Raw genomic sequence first — 14,178 nt, forward strand, 5'->3', positions numbered from 1 at the left:
TCAGCAAGAATTAAAAAAGTTCCACTTTTTGACTTTCCTGATATTCATATGTAGAGAATAATGAAACCGATAAACAATTCATGGTGTCAGATATATGTTTATTGGTATAGCATAGAATAAACAATTGTATTGAACAGAGTTGCGTCACTCTGGGCTGCAGTGAGACTGATAGAACTGAGCGCCTAAAAATGTTTAGACTTTAGTTTCATAGATTCCAAAACACACACTTTTAATGATGTCATGTATGACCCCCTCCTCACTATATCTGGGTACGTGGCAATTTGCCAAGCCTCAAACATTCCTTTGCATCTTCCCCCATGCAACCAAGCACAATACCCTCTTCAGTGCCCATAAATGGTCATATTTGTCCTCTCTTTGGTCAATCTGCAATTTGAGACACACACTGCATTGCAAAATACCCCACCCAACCTATGTGCTCAATATCTCTGCATTGAAAGTACCATACATCCCAAATATTACAACAATACGAATATGGACCATTACATTTCCTTACAGTCCTGAACACCAAAAACCACAATACAACTCCCAGCTTGTTTGGTCAATTTCTAACAGAAAAATAACATTATAATCCGTTCTAACACACAAACTATTACAACATTCCTTACACACATGTAACTGGCAGTGCTGTGTGACACACTGGTGTTACGGATTCTGCCCTGTTTGCGAGACGAGATCAAGTTAAACACTCCAACGCCTGGCTCTGTTGCACTGTGGCGAGGTCGTTTGCTTGCAGTGCTCGGGGTCACTGGTTTAGACCCAGCCTCTGTTCTGTTACACAAGGTATGAATATGTTGTCCTGTACGTGATGTTAGATTGTTAAGGGAAAATAACTTGATTGGTGCTGAAGCAACTGGGACGGCTGAGGCAATACCCCAGATTCCCATCAAGTTCAGTAAACTTCATTGTATTCCTCCATCCTTTATTCCTGCTTGACCAGTGTAACTGCTGTGGCTAGGGTTGCCAAACAGCCCCATGATCCCGGGACACGAAGACAGGTCAGGGTTTTCAACTCACCTCTCTAACCACAAATGAATTGTTTTTATTGAACATGTTAGTGTGAATTGCGTGAACTGTCGCTAAAGGAATTGAAGGGCTTTGATAACTAGTTACCAAGAGCACACACCTGTCCAGGGGCGGGAATTACATCCTGGGAGGATCATTCTCAGCAATCAGCTCTATACAGCCTGCTGATTTGTTGTTTGTCCAATTGGGGCGAGGCTATGTAAAGCAGGAATAAATATTAAATATAAACCAGGTTAAGGCCAAAAGAGAAAGAATGGAGGGGAGTGCAAAATTCTCTTTAATGACAGAATTGCACTATTTTGATAGATAATGTTCGCCATATAAAAGTCCAAGCAATACAATTAATATGATGCTCTCCTGGCAGAATCGCCACTGCAATTAAACACATTTATTGAAGCTGCTCACGAGGTTCACACTCTCTTTACTTGTTGATTTAAAATGATTTAGTTGTGGTTTAGAGGAAGGTGAAAAACCTGATCTGTCTTAGTGTCCCAGAATTATGGGGTCAGTTGGCAGCCTTAACCGTGACATAACAGACACCACCTAGGAGTGTGGTTCAGTTTACTATTTAGTCAGGCTGGCCGTGAAAATAACACCAGTCAAAACTGAGTTTGCTTTCCTGCAGGAAAATACACAAAATATACAATCCCCAGGTTTCAGGGCCCTCTCCCAGGCTGACATTTAAATATCCACATGTCTATTGGGTAGATCCGTTAGTGATAAATTAAGTGATTGGCTGAACACACCCTTACCTGGGTACCTTACCTGTCTGCCAAATTCGGAGCAGCTCTCTCCACAGCACACATGACACAGTGCTTTAATGCAATTCTTTCACCTGCACTTGAATACGGAGATGTTCTTTACAGTAGATCAGGTGCGAGTACATTATCTGTAAACCAAATCTACAGATTTGTAAAAGGGAAATCAGAAGTTAAATCACTAACTAAGCCTAACCTTCAGAAAACATGCAGGCTGTCGTTCATTTACAAGGCGAGAAAAGGTCATCTTCCATCCTGCTTGAATAACCTAATAAAGATTGATGCTGTGCCTTTACTCTGAGATCACACGATGAAAGTAACCCATTAAATCAAATTCTATATTAAGAATTGATGGGAGCAGAGCATCTGCTGTCTCAGCACCTACAGACTTGAAAGGCTTCCCTGTTTTAAAAATAGCGCAATCCCTGGCAATCTTTAGAAGAGAAGCACAATTATATTTATCTTCAAACCATGTATTTCAATGTAGTTGCTGAATCTTGTTGGAATTTAAAAATACAGGTCTGGTAATGATTGAGTGGATGATGTCATTAATGTGCCAGCAGAACTGCTGTTGCCTTGACTCCCCTTGGAGTTGAATGAGGTTTATGTGGTATGAGCATTTTACACAAATAAAAAATAAATACAAAAATGAACTTGAATTTAAACAGACCATCTTCCCTTATGGAATTCACATTGTTAATCTTTTAGCAATGGCCCTGTCTTCCCCCCAGAATAATTTAACCATGATGTAACCACACTGCCATGTCGAATCAGCTATGTCTGGGCTGGCCATGTGTTACACCAGGTTTTCCTCTAGAAATATCAAAGACCCTGTCAGTCCATCTGTTCATATGCACTGCAATAGTACCCATGAGTGTTGATGAAATGGAGCTATAACCACAATCCTTCGTATAAGAATACTCAGAAAATCTTTACATAGAGTCTAGTGCCTTCACACACTTATTTTACAATACACAATATACAATGTACAACTTTCCCAGTCCAGTCTTACATTGGGCAACCACAAAATAAGCAAACAACAAAACAAAACCTAGCTTTTCTATTGAGTAGTAACTAAACACAAGGGTTTTCTTTTCCTGTCTATGTGGAGGCAGGCTAATCCTGTCACCCAGAAAATGAACCTTTCCAACAAAGCAAAGACACTAGAATTATTTCTTGTTCTAATATTTCTCTGAAATACCTGTTAGCAGTTCACATGGTGTCTCCACACTGCTATCCCTCTCAAAATGAATGCGTTGACTGGGTTTATATAGCCCATGCAATTGATCAATGGCTCACAGCTGTTTCCTATTCTTTGGAAACTGGTGCCAATCTTGGCTCTGGACAATTCCCTATTGTATTGGGGCCAAAATGTCTGCAGGCCTCCCCAACACTTCAGGGTCCTAATGCCTCTACATTCCTACAAGGAACAACACTCCATCACAATATACTGTATGCTTACCATAAAAGAGACAACTGGGCATTGTCAGCTTTAATGATTGGTGGAACTCTAGGGTCATCCCAAGTGCAATGAGGATTCTCAAATCCGCAGGCTTTTTAAGAGTAGTGTGTACGTGTCCAGAGGGCTGCAGAAATGAAAAGCAGGGGTTTGAACAAAAACAAAGCATCCTGAGAGCATGGCATCTTTTAATTGAGAACAGCATTGTGATACAGCAAGTATGTTCAAAACAAACAAGCAGACGCACAAAGTTTCTCAACCTTATGTGTTGAGCTTTGACTTTTAAAAATCGACATTGAGATATGTGACAGTATGCAGTGCACAAAGGGATGGTCCAAACAATGTTTCTCTCTGTGTTCATTTTAAATAAAAAGAATAAAGCTGTCCCTCTATGAGCAATGGCATTGGGGGGTACACGGCAGGTTTACAGTCCCAAACACAAAACTGTACCACAAAACTCCTCCCTGCAAATAACCCGTCGCCATGGTTTCTCCAATCGATGTCTGCCCCATAGCTCATTGCAAGTTTAGTCCTTCCACGTAGTAGGTTAGCGTCAGTGCTTCATAATTCCCTGGAGGCCAAGAGCTGTGTGCTGCAGAAAATTACTGATAAATGACCCTAAAAATTGAGTCAGACACACCCTGTTGCAAGTTGGCAAATTATTAATTCAACACAATTGTAGTGTACAATATTAATATAATGCATTTGATATAGAGGAAAAATACATTCCATGGAGTAACCCAAGCAGACCTGCAGTGATACACTGATGTAGAGGTTCAGACCTGCAGTGATACACTGATGTAGAGATTCAGACCTGCAGTGATACACTGATGTAGAGATTCAGACCTGCAGTGATACACTGATGTAGAGGTTCAGACCTGCAGTGATACACTGATGTAGAGATTCAGACCTGCAGTGATACACTGATGTAGAGATTCAGACCTGCAGTGATACACTGATGTAGAGGTTCAGACCTGCAGTGATACACTGATGTAGAGATTCAGACCTGCAGTGATACACTGATGTAGAGATTCAGACCTGCAGTGATACACTGATGTAGAGATTCATTAAGCAGAACAAGGGCTGTGAGAAACAAAAAAGCAATGAAAAATGACTGGAAATATCATTTAAAAGTTGAAGTTTAGCATACGAACAATTTGCGATTTATTTTGTATTCCGTTCTTCATACATTTGAATAGCATAGTGCTGGTTGATAAAACGCTATCCTAGTGATGCTTAATTGCATACAATGCATTAATGCTCAGTCAAAAAAAAAAAAAAGAACTATATTTTAAGTAACTGTGCTGCGTCCACAGTTTAAAAGTACAACTGGCAAGAAAAGAACATTTCACGGGGCTTAACCTTCCCCTGCCCTACATCTGCTGTGAGAAGGGCAATTCGCTCATGGTAGGAAATGCTGGTCATGTGTTCACTGAATACTGATCCACAATTAGATGTAGGACAAAATCTTTGACTATTTTGTAATGGCATTCTCTCTCTTTACACGGTTCAAATTGCACTTGGAATTTAAAGCAGTCAGTCGGAGCGTTTGGGTGTCAAAGGTTATTAAGTGAAATACTTACAGAATAAAACACATTCCACATATGTATTATCTTTTAAATAGGAGTACAACTCCAATTGAATTATTTGGTTAAGTGACACATATTTGAAACAAATTTTTGGAGTAGCCTATATATATATATACACACACACACACACACAAGCAGAATGCAGAGAGGTTGATGCGTGCTTTTATATCTTCAGGGATTGATTATTGTAACAGCCTTTTTGCCGGTATTAGTAACAATGTTAAATCTTGGCTACAACTTGTACAGAATGCTGCTGCAAGAGTTTCAACTGGGAATAAGAAACAAGATCATATCACCCCTGTGCTGACGTTCTTGCATTGGCTCCCTGTTCGATTTAGGATAGATTTTAAGGTGCTATTATTAACCGATAAGGCTCTAAATAGCTTAGCTCCACCCTATTTAAAGGATCTTTTAAAACCATACGTTCCTAACCTTCCACTTCGATCACAGGATGCCAGGCTACTTTCCATACCAAGTATTCAGAAACAAAACTCAGGTGGTAGATGCTTCAGCTACATTGCACCAAAATTATGGAACAACTTGCCTAGTACTATAAAGGAAGCGTCTTCTGCCGATGCTTTTAAATCTTGTTTAAAAACACACTCGTATAGCTTGGCTTATGCAAGTTTTTAAAGTGATATTCTCTCTCTTCTGCATTCTTATTTTATTTTATATGTGTATTTTATTGCTGATTTTATATATATTTCTATGTGTGTTTTATTTGCTGATTATATATATTTTTATGTTTTTTATCATGTAAAGCATTTTGTGGCAACCCCCGTTAAAAGCGCAATACAAAAATAAAAATCGATTGAGAAAAAGTGGCAAGAGATTGCAAAGAAAGTAAAAGCTTCAAACACTGGTCCTCCACAAGGCAAAGAGGTTCTGAAGAAATGACAGGATTTCACTAAATGAACGTTTATTGCAACAAGCCGACTATGAGGGCGTCTGCGTGTTGTTGATTCAAAGCAGCTCTCCTCTGAATAGCAGCCTTGCTAACCTCTGTCTTTACGTTCCCGCTGTCCTCCTCGAGCATGTCCAGATCAGGCCAGATCACTTGTGAACTCAAGTAGTCGTTCAGAGTGATGGAGTTTGGGAAATGCTGCAGTTTGCAAACTTTGCATTTACAACAGTCTTACAGTGCTGGTTAGGTTAAAGCTGCTTTTGGGAAACAGGCTCCTGGTCTCCTCTGATAAAGAGATTTTAATCTCCACGAGACCTTCCTGGTTAAATAGAGTACATAAATTTAAAAAAATCAGGCAACAGGCGTTCAAACAAACTGAGTTTGAGGCCAAATGATTAATCTGTATCATTAATCATTAATAAACCTTATTTTCTCAAATTCTGGGTATCTCACATTTCCTGCCGCACCCCAGGAACATTTGGGACTGCAGCAACATTACAACCAACCGAGGAGCGAGATTACAGCAGGCAGGGGCCAGGACTATTGGAGAGACATTGTGAGAACCCAGTCCAGGAGAACGAAGTACTGAAACAAAACCAATTGAGATTTATTGAGGGGATTGTTTTTGGTTATAGGGGGCACTATAATCAATGAATAAAATAGTGCTATATGTTCAAGGTGTGAGACACTGCACCCCAGCCACAAGGATTAAGGGCATGTGGTTGCTAATGTATGTTGCAGCCTAATATAGTTTACATAGCATTTCTTGTGTGGGAAGGAAGGGGGTATTTTTGTACCTATTGGGCCTCATTTAGTAAGTGGCTGTAATTTGACCAGAATTGCAGGTGTAAAATTGCGATGACTGCGCATGGTATTTTCCAGTGTCATGTTCTATTTACTAACTTATTAGAAGCAAAACTTACAGGTCATAAAAATTAAACTGTTACAACATAACCTCTCAACTTTGTTAACGCCAGAAAGAACCTACAGAAAAATGTACATTGTAACTGTGTTTAATTACAATGGTGAGAAATCTTGTAACATTGTGTCGGAAATGATGAAATTTGCTTCTAACACTGTTTGATCAGTAAAGGTATTTAAAGGTCGTTTGAGTAGTTCTTTTTTCCAGTAGTATTGTTATACCTCCTTAGTTTTATCATGTGGATCTTTTTCATCCCATTTGGAACTTCGGAGTGATCCGGTCAGTTTTATGAATAAAGGTAGGTATTCATTGTAGGGTATGTGAAATAAGCACTATGATGCTCTCATCTATTTATAATAAAAATAATAATGTTCCTGTTTGGCTGATGCTTTTTTACAAAGCAACAATTAGTTATTTTACATACAAATTCTGGTACCCATTTACACAGGCAGGTTTTTACTGGGGCAACACATTGCTCAAGGGTACAGCTGCAGGGTCCTGGTATTCGGTCAACAGTCCAGAGTCCTAACCACTACTCTACACTGCGTACATGTACAATGCATAGCTCTCAGGACTACAGCTCCAGATGCAGGTTCAATTGTAGGTTGAACCTGTTTATTTATTTATGTATCCATTTGTTAGTTTATTTGGTTTGTTATTCACACACATATATATTTAATTAAAGTACTATGGGGGTCTGTATCAAGCATTTGTGACGACATTAAGGCCATACTGTCAAGTTTACTCCAGCCTTCAAATTGCCCTGTATGTTTCATGACACTTTTGGCAAGTAAAGTAAGAAATAACCCATGACAGGGTGTGCGGTAAGATAATTCTTACCTCACGCCCTGGGTGCGTTGTGAGGCCGCCGACAAAAAGTCTTTTAGACATTACAATATCAATTAAACTAAAGAATATAAATGTTTAGTTTTATTTTAAGGTTTTACTGCAGTAATAAACAGATGTATTTATTTACAGGAAAACTGTAGAGTTTAAAAGTGAAATAATTAAATGTTTGTCTCAGACACATAAGAACATAAGAACATAAGAAAGTTTACAAACGAGAGGAGGCCATTCGGCCCATCTTGCTCGTTTGGTTGTTAGTAGCTTATTGATCCCAAAATCTCATCAAGCAGCTTCTTGAAGGATCCCAGGGTGTCAGCTTCAACAACATTACTGGGGAGTTGATTCCAGACCCTCACAATTCTCTATGTAAAAAAGTGTCTCCTATTTTCTGTTCTGAATGCCCCTTTTTCTAAACTCCATTTGTGACCCCTGATCCATGTTTCTTTTTTCAGGCTGAAAAAGTCCCTTGGGTCGACACTGTCAATACCTTTTAGAATTTTGAATGCTTGAATTAGGTCGCCACGTAGTCTTCTTTGTTCAAGACTGAACAGATTCAATTCTTTTAGCCTGTCTGCATATGACATGCCTTTTAAGCCCGGAATAATTCTGGTCACTCTTCTTTGCACTCTTTCTAGAGCAGCAATATCTTTTTTATAGCGAGGTGACCAGAACTGAACACAATATTCAAGATGAGGTCTTACTAGTGCATTGTACAGTTTTAACATTACTTCCCTTGATTTAAATTCAACACTTTTCACAATGTATCTGAGCATCTTGTTAGCCTTTTTTATAGCTTCCTCACATTGTCTAGATGAAGACATTTCTGAGTCAACAAAAACTCCTAGGTCTTTTTCATAGATTCCTTCTCCAATTTCAATATCTCCCATATGATATTTATAATGTACATTTTTATTTCCTGCGTGCAGTACCTTACACTTTTCTCTATTAAATGTCATTTGCCATGTGTATAATTCTACATAGCATAGTTCTGGAAGGGCATTAGACCTGCAAAAGATAAGGCTTGGTCTTTGGCACCTCAAAGCAGGATTCGGTGATCAGCAGATCTAAAACCAAGGTCTTTTAAAAGTAACTCTTCGTGATCTCATGGAAATTAATGAACACTTGGCAGCCGAGTGAGCGTTTGATTAAAACAGAAAAAGTCCTCTGCAGTATCAGTCCTTATCAGATAAGTAGTGATTTAATTGGGATAATGTTTGCGAGTCATGCAGTGAATTTGGAAAGTGCTTAGAGTGAAGTTTCACAGTAATCAGAACACTAGGCTTGGCAAGTAAACAAGGTGTGTGGAATCTGCTTGCAGGCAACTTTTACAAACAGAGAGAGGTCAGTTTTAGTCCAAGCATGGTGCACATTAATATAAGGCTATTATATTTAACATGTTTTATTATAGCTTAAATTAAATAGCAATAACTGAACTAACCACTCACTGTGTGCTTATTCAAAGGTTTGTCATAAAACCCTGCAGTCTTTTTGTTCTACACTTTGTTAACATACCTGTATATGAAAGTAAACCAAACTGGAAAGGTGATGAGATTATGTTGCTTGGAGGGAATGTATTAGGCTCAGCCAAGGTTAGACTCGTACATGGATGTCACAAAGATGGATCTGCTCCAATACACACACACTGATGCACTGCTCCCAGACCAGTTCAGATACACACACACTGATGCACTGCTCCCAGACCAGTTCAGATACACACACACTGATGCACTGCTCCCAGACCAGTTCAGATACACACACACTGATGCACTGCTCCCAGACCAGTTCAGATACACACACACTGATGCACTGCTCCCAGACCAGTTCAGATACACACACACTGCTGCTCCCAGACCAGTTCAGATACACACACACTGATGCACTGCTCCCAGACCAGTTCAGATACACACACACTGCTGCTCCCAGACCAGTTCAGATACACACACACTGCTGCTCCCAGACCAGTTCAGATACACACACACTGATGCACTGCTCCCAGACCAGTTCAGATACACACACACTGCACTGCTCCCAGACCAGTTCAGATACACACACACTGATGCACTGCTCCCAGACCAGTTCAGATACACACACTGATGCACTGCTCCCAGACCAGTTCAGATACACACACACTGCTGCTCCCAGACCAGTTCAGATACACACACACTGATGCACTGCTCCCAGACCAGTTCAGATACACACACACTGATGCACTGCTCCCAGACCAGTTCAGATACACACACACTGATGCACTGCTCCCAGACCAGTTCAGATACACACACACTGATGCACTGCTCCCAGACCAGTTCAGATACACACACACACTGCACTGCTCCCAGACCAGTTCAGATACACACACACTGATGCACTGCTCCCAGACCAGTTCAGATACACACACACTGATGCACTGCTCCCAGACCAGTTCAGATACACACACACTGATGCACTGCTCCCAGACCAGTTCAGATACACACACACTGCTGCTCCCAGACCAGTTCAGATACACACACTGATGCACTGCTCCCAGACCAGTTCAGATACACACACTGATGCACTGCTCCCAGACCAGTTCAGATACACACACACACTGATGCACTGCTCCCAGACCAGTTCAGATACACACACACTGATGCACTTCCCAGACCAGTTCAGATACACACACACTGATGCACTGCTCCCAGACCAGTTCAGATACACACACACTGATGCACTGCTCCCAGACCAGTTCAGATACACACACACTGATGCACTGCTCCCAGACCAGTTCAGATACACACACTGATGCACTGCTCCCAGACCAGTTCAGATACACACACACTGATGCTGCTCCCAGACCCAGACCAGTGCTCCCAGACCAGTTCAGACACACACACTGATGCACTGCTCCCAGACCAGTTCAGATACACACACACTGATGCACTGCTCCCAGACCAGTTCAGATACACACACACTGATGCACTGCTCCCAGACCAGTTCAGATACACACACACTGATGCACTGCTCCCAGACCAGTTCAGATACACACACACTGATGCACTGCTCCAAGATCAGTACACACATGCTGTTACACTTACCCAAGTCGGTACACATTGACCCTTTATTCCATTCAAATGTAATCTTTTGGACATGGTAGTAATGAAATTAATACCCGTTATTATAATAATATAAACAATAATAAAACAGTAGCAAGCATAATGGATGTAAATTACTTTAGTATTAGTATAGGACAGTATTTTATTATTATAGTTATATTCAAACATAAAATTGCATTTCAAAGATGCTAAATTTGTCTTCGCAAAATCTACTTATAAAAATGTCCAGGAAAACAATTGATTAGCTAACTGATATACTGGTACTCTTGATTGCAAAGTGCAATGAATTTTGCTTGGAGTTTCAAATGTCCAGTGACGTTTTGCGTTTTTGTCTGTTGCTGCCGGCCTCTAGGTCAGAGAGAGGGCGGAGCTGTACTTGGGGGAACAATCTATCCGGAGCATTGAGACTGAGGTTTTGAAACAAGTGCATCTGTGTAATAAAAAAAAAAAAAAAATGTGCAAGGACACAGGTACCCTTTATTGCTTGTTGCGATTGAGTTTAATCTTTTAAATAAATGTTTTGCTTATTTTTAGCTACATAATTTCTTATATATGGGTATATGTGACAGAGATCGAATGACGCTTGGTGTTAGATCTCCTTCTCGACCTGTGAGGGCACTAGAAAGAAGGAACAGAGTAACCTTAAGCGAATGGCAAGACAATCTATTCCGCGGGGAGGGTGGAAGTCGGCCGTTTAGGAAGGTTCTGAGTGAGGGTTCTGTGTATGCGTCTAGGAACACTGTGTGTTGTTTGTCTTTTAAGAATAGTGGCATGATAGGGAGCTGTAGCCGCAGGCCAGCATTAACCTGGACATCAACACTCACTTTTCACTTTGGAACTGTCATTGCACCACGAGCACTTAATTCACTGTTGGAACTGCGTCTGTGTTTGTGTTTTGTGTGGGTGAGGAAAGACGGGACTTTTTTTGGTTGTGGGTCAAACCCGTGGGATTACAAACAGGAGTGATACACGCCGCTGTACCACTTCCATCAGTATTATTGTTTGCAGGTTTTGCCAGAAGGATCTGGACATTATAATCATTAATAAACACCCTTGCACCTGTAAATCATTCGTCTGTGTGATTAATCCGCTCTGCACTGCGCTCACCTGCAGGTATTCACCACTTTGCCACAGAACTGCTCCAATTATTACATCTAATTGGAAAACGCTGACTCCTCAGCACAGTACAGAACCATTATTCACACCTGCTGTTCCAGACCTCTCCCAGTGCGCTCCCTGAGCGGCTCTCCCCTGCAACCCCCCAGCACTACACCCCTGGTCCAGACAGAAACACAGATGTGACCCGTGTGTTGAACTATATATTCCATGTCTCCCTATTCAGTGCAATGAAACGGTCGCAAGTCCCTCTGCCTAGCGACGACATCAGGCAGCAGTGACGTCAGACCATTATCTTTGGGGTTCAGTGTCTGTAAAACCAGGACCCTTACAAAAGGAATAACACTAGAATACCCCATTGGTTATTTTGGCAGTTTTCTCCAGTTGTGTAACACATATGGGGCTGCGTGTTCATGTACCTTTCTGTCCGTATGTATTAAATATTCTCACAAAGCATGAAACACAGGAGTGCAGAAATAAAGGAGATATATTACATTATACCTAAAAGACCCGGGAGAAGTCACTTAGATGGCCACACAGAAAACTATTTTATTTTGATTATACAGAATGGTATTCTACTTTATTATTTTTATTTACCAGTCCGCAATGTGTTTAGCTGTAATCAGATTAGTCTCTGCTCTCTGCCTGAGTGAATGACTGACAGTCTATTGTTTTCAATCAGCCTTTTGAAGGCTGGTGCCTGCTTGACAGCTGCCCTGTTTTGGTCAGTCGATTAGCATTGGGACTAATGAAAATAAATACCAGAGACTGTGGAGTTTTACTGTGCAACAAAATATGGAGTTGATGTTTTGGATCAGATGGCACGGTGGTCTGTTCAGGTGTTTTACAATGTATTGGACCTAGCAGCCATCAACTCCTGGGTACTTTACAAAGAAAACACAAAGAAGAATTTACCAAGGAGAGAATATATTTTACAGTTAGCACATGAAGCATTTGGAACAGAGGGAGACTGCCAAGCGTGTGCCCACAGCTGAAGCTGGCAACCCCGCTGAGAGCCGCGAGAGACACCAATGCCAGGTTGGCAAATGCAATAAAAATAAAACTTCAGACAGCTGTGCCCTGTGCAGAAAGGCAGCGTGGAGAAGCGCATTATCTGTGTTGATTGTGAACAGCCTTAGACTGAGATAAAGGAATACCCTTATATAAAAAAAAAGAAAAATAAATTAGACTTTTTTTATAACTTCGTATGCTGTGCGCTTCTGTAAAAAAAAAATTTAAGTTTATTTATCTATAGATATAGATATTGTGACAACTCTGGAAATGTTTAATGTGTTTGTCACTTTTTTCCAGACCTTTCACACTGTCCTCTAGCATAAAAGAAAGTCAGACTTCCAAAATGCAGTTTAAAAAGGACGGTACCTGTGTGTTTATTAATTACAGTGCTTCAAAAAAAAAAAAAAAAAAAACATCCAAAATAAACAAACAAAAGCCTAACTCCTTAATTACTAACTACACAAGTAAGTATCCCAAAATAACAGTCCAGGCAGCTGAGCTGCTTACCAGCTCCAAAACACCAGGACTCTTAAGTCCTACCTTGCACAAGCGACTCAGTTCACTCTCCAACTCTCCTCAACTAACAGGTTGACCCTGCTTTTTAAAGGCTCCCAATTATTTAAGTGAAGGCAGCTGTTGCATCAATTACACAATCGCCTATTTTCCAATTGTGCCGTCTAAAATGGCTGCCCAGTGGTCCCGTGGCCTCCTGGGAATTGAAGTCCTGCTGCGCCAGACCGGCAGAACTACATTTCCTTAAAATGGGAACAGACTACGCATAATCCATGGCCCAAAATATCGTCCCTTGACCACAATGCCCCACACTTTATCACTATATTATATATATATATATATATATATATATATATATATATATATATATATACACACACACACACACACACACACACACACACACACACACACACATACACACACGCTGAGTGTACAAAACATTAGGAACACCTGCTCCCCGTGAAATAGACTGACAAGGTGAATCCAGGTGAAAGCTAGAATCCCTTGAATGTTAAATCCACTTCAGTCAGTGTAGATGAAGGGGAGACAGGTTAAAGAAGGATTTTTAAGCCTTGACACAATTGAGACATGGATTGTGTATGTGTGCCATTCAGAGTGTAAATACCCTTTGAACGGGGTACGGTAGTAGGTGCCAGGCGCGCCGGTTTGAGTGTGTCAAGAACTGCAATGCTGCTGGGTTTTTCATACTCAGCAGCAGGCCAGTGGTTGAAAACAGCTCATTGATGAAAGAGGTCAAAGGAGGCTGACACAAATTGTGCAGAGCAATAGACGGGCTACAGTTAATCAACTGACAGTCCAGTACAACATTGGTGCCGAAAGACCCATAAAAGAATGCACAACTCGTCGTACCCTGACACGAATGGGGTATGGCAGCCGACGACCTAACAGAGTTCCACTTCT

Source organism: Polyodon spathula, chromosome 45 (genome assembly GCF_017654505.1).
Source record: "Polyodon spathula isolate WHYD16114869_AA chromosome 45, ASM1765450v1, whole genome shotgun sequence".
NCBI lineage: Eukaryota > Metazoa > Chordata > Actinopteri > Acipenseriformes > Polyodontidae > Polyodon > Polyodon spathula.